The following is a 3,942-nucleotide window of genomic DNA, read 5'->3' as shown; positions in this document are numbered from 1 at the left end:
TAGACCAGGCTGGTCTCGAACTCACAGAGATCCGCCTGCCTCTGCCTCCCGAGTGCTGGGATTAAAGGCGTGCGCCACCATCGCCCTCTTCCCTGTTTCTTAAACCTACCATTATATTCATAGAATTGTTAGATAAAACAACCAGTTTAAACTTGATTGGAGGCATGGTAGGAATGGACCAGGGCCTTGTGCATGCTGAGTGCACATGTTCCCCCCCCACTAAGCTAGACCCTAGCCCCTAAATTTGAATTTTAGAGTGCAAGACAACTAAGAATTTTTGTAAAATTTAATTTAGCTAGGTTTGTTGTGTGGTTTTTGTTGTTACTGTTTTCCTAAATTTAACAACCTATAGGTCCTTACTATGTTCCAAAATATCATCTTTCTGGTTTTTTGTTTCCTTCCTTCCTTCCTTCCTTCCTTCCTTCCTTCCTTCCTTCCTTCCTTTCTCTCTTTTTTAAGATTGGGGGCTGTAGGATCTTTCTATGTAGCCATGATTCTCCTGGAACTTAACACGCGCTAGACTAGGCTGGCCTTGAACTCAAAATGATGCACTTGCCTCTGCTGGAATTAAAGACTTGAGCCACCATTCGCCATTCGGCTTATCTCTTGGAATCTTTGTCCAGTATTTCAGGTCAGAAATCTTTGTATGTTTCCTAACTTCTTATAGCAGATATTAAGGTGGTATTTATTTATTTGCTATTCTATTTGTGGCCTTTGGGACTGTAAAAGACGGCTGTGTGATTAAGAGCACTGGCTGCTCTTTGCAGAGGACTCAGGTTCAATTGCCTGCGCCACTGTTTCTAACTCCAGTTCTAAGGGATCTGATACCCTCTTCTGCTCTCCAGGCACCAAGCATGCAATTCAGTGCACAAGTGCAGGCAAACACACACACATTAATAAGTGCTTTTTTATAAGGTTGAGTTCTGTTAAGCCAGTCTAGTTTTTCCATGTGTCTGCTCAGCTTCATGCTCCAAATACATTAGTGGTTCCAGTGAAACAGACTTTTTGAAAATCTTCATTTTATGGCCATACTTTTTTTGTTGTTGAGCGTTTTGTGTAGTGTATACATGTTCTTGTGCACAAACACGTCTAGAAAAAGAATCTCAATATTTTTGTCTTCTCTTCTGGTCCATGATGCCCACTCAGGTAGTTGGTACAGCAACATCAAACTAAAGAGACAAGAGAAGATTAATTTTTTAAAAATATTTATTTATTTGTTTGTTATATATACAACATTCTATCTGTGTGTATGCCTACAGACCAGAAGAGGGCACCAGACCTTATTACAGATGGTTGTGAGCCACCATGTGGTTGCTGGGAATTGAACTCAGGACCTTTGGAATACTCTTAACCACTGAGCCATCTCTCCAGCCCGAGAAGATTATTCTTTGAGTTTCACATTAGGTTTTTAGTTTTCCATTAAAGCTGAGGGCTGTTGCCCCGTATTTTAAATTTTTTGGTGTGTGTGAATGCATGTGGGTTAGAAAACAACCTCGGGGGGTGATCCTTGCCTTCTATCCTCCCACCCTTTTATTTATTTTCTCCTTCGACAAATAGGATCTCACTTTGTCGGTCTCGCTGACCTGGAACTTGATGTGTTTACCAGGCTGGCCTTGAACTCAGAAATCCTCAGCCTCCTGAGTACTGGGATTAAAGGTGTGAACCGCCATTTCGAGCTTCCACTCTGTTTTGAGACAGGGTCTTTGTTTTTGTTTTCCCACTACATATGCCAGACTAGCTTTCTCTGAGCTTACAGGAATTCCTGCCTCTGTCTTTCAGCTCCCTATTATAGCACTGGCATTATAGAGGCTCTCCTTGTAAGTCTGGCTTTTATGTCATGAGTGATGAGGACCAGAATTCCGGTCCTCGTATTTATAACCCTCTGCTTTCTTTAAAAATCTTACTTTTTATGTGCATTGATGTTTTTGCCTGCATGTATGTCTGTCTAAGGGTGTTGGATCCTCTGTAATTGGAGTTACAGACAGTTGTGAGCTGCCACATGGGTGCTGGGAATTGAACCCAGGTCCACTGGAAGAGCAGACAGTGCTCTTAACTGGTGAACCATCTCTCCAGCCTTTTTTTTTTTTTTTTTTTTTTATAGATAGTGTTTCATTCAGCCTTTTATTGGGCTTGGGGTACTACACCTGCCTTAAGTCCAGGTTAGCCTCAAACTCTATAGCAGAGGATGATGGCCTTGAATGTCTGATCTTTCTGCCTCTGCCTCCTGAGTGCTAGGATTATGGACTGCTGCCACACACTTAGCACAAGGTAAGAACTCTTTTAGTTTTTCGAGACAGGGTTTCTCTATAGCTTTGGAGCCTGTTGTGGAACTAGCTCTTGTAGACCAGGATGTCCTCGAGAGATACACTTGCGTCTGCCTCCCGAGTGCTGGGATTAAAGGCGCGCACCACTACCGCCTGGCGTAAGAACTCTTAATTGGCTCACATTTTAGGGTGGAGGTAATGTAAATCTGCCCTCCCCAGCCCACATCTGGAGGTTTCTAAAATATCTGAGTGAAAGTTAAATAAACCAAATTTGAGAAAAGGAAATGACCATATTATAGGAACAAAGAAGAAAGTGAAACTGTTACACACAGACTCAGGCTTCTGCCATGGGGTGGGTGTAGCTCGACTTTCTTTGGACTGCAACTCCCAAATAATGACGTGGAGACTTGGTGATTATGAGAGCTTGGTCTTAGCTTATGCTTGTTCCCAACTAACTCTAAAAACTTACATTAAGCCATTTATATTAATCTATGGTCTGCCATGTGACTCCATACTGTATGTCTGACTTCCTCTGAGTCTCTCTGGGGAATCCCCCTCACCTCAGATTCCTCCCAGACTTCCTACCTTTCTCTCTCTTGGTCCTGCCTATTTTCTCCTCCCTAACTATTGGTGTTTGGCTCTTTATTAACCCAGTCAGAAGATGCCTTAGGTAGGGAGTTTAAACAGACACACCTTCACAGTATAGAAAAAGGATTATCCCACAACAGATGGGATGATTTTGTAAGTTTCAGCTGTGAAAGGATAGAAAATGTAAGTTACTGCCCATGTGGGGAGCTGAAGCTGCAAAACGCACACTCAACAGCACAAGTCCAGGGCCCAGAAAGACTGAAAGGAGGGCAGGTAGATGGGCCCAGGGTGTGGCAATGCTTGTGGGACTCCCGAGCTTGAGACATCGCTCCATTGTTTACCTGTCCACTCAGGTGGTGGTTGCTTTTGGTGTGTATTTGGGGAATGGAGAACTTGGAATTGAATCTAGGATCTCTTAAGTGCTGGACAAACACTGCTGTTGGGCTTTGTCTGCAAACCTTTTTAAAGTAGTGTCTTGAGACAGCACACTGACCTTGAACTTGCAGATCTCTTTGTCTCAGCCTCCCCTGGGTTTGCCTTCCCAAATTTGACTTTGTACGTGTAGAATCTATACTCTTCAAAGAACCTGGAATCTGTCTTGAAGAATTTAACAGAAATGCCTATCATTCTTGACAAACACCAAGATTAGTTTGTGGGACAAAAGTGTAGTGAGAACATACTCTCCTGGCCATATGAGGAAATCATATGCCACAAGTAATCTTCATAATGACTGTCATTTTTTTTAAATGGGAATAGAAACCAGAATGGAAAAAAATGAGGATATGGAAAAGTTAGAACTTCAAAAACTGAAAAAAACAACATCAAAATAAATGAAAGACATTGTTAAATTGTAGAAGCACAGTAAGCTACAAGGCTTGGGCAGGGTTTCAAAAAGAACCTGAGGGGGCTGGAGAGATGGCTCAGAGGTTAAGAGCATTGCTTGCTCTTCCAAAGGTCCCGAGTTCAATACCCAGCAACCACATGGTGGCTCACAACCATCTGTAATGGGGTCTGGTGCCCTCTTCTGGCGCACACAGACAGAATATTGTATACATAATAAATAAATAAATAAATAAATAAATAAATAAAT

At 42.3% G+C, this 3,942-nt stretch overlaps 1 protein-coding gene across 2 annotated transcripts in view; it reads left to right on the top strand.

Moving 5' to 3' along the window:
- Rab7a (RAB7A, member RAS oncogene family) overlaps positions 1–3,942 on the top strand; it is a 56,498-nt gene that overhangs the window by 40,265 nt on the left and 12,291 nt on the right. The gene's annotated exons all lie outside the window — the stretch shown is intronic.

This window comes from Microtus ochrogaster, unplaced genomic scaffold, assembly GCF_000317375.1.
Source record: "Microtus ochrogaster isolate Prairie Vole_2 unplaced genomic scaffold, MicOch1.0 UNK1, whole genome shotgun sequence".
In the NCBI taxonomy this organism is placed as follows: domain Eukaryota; kingdom Metazoa; phylum Chordata; class Mammalia; order Rodentia; family Cricetidae; genus Microtus; species Microtus ochrogaster.
Note: the sequence above shows the minus strand (reverse complement) of the source record. Positions and strands in the feature narration are given on the sequence as shown.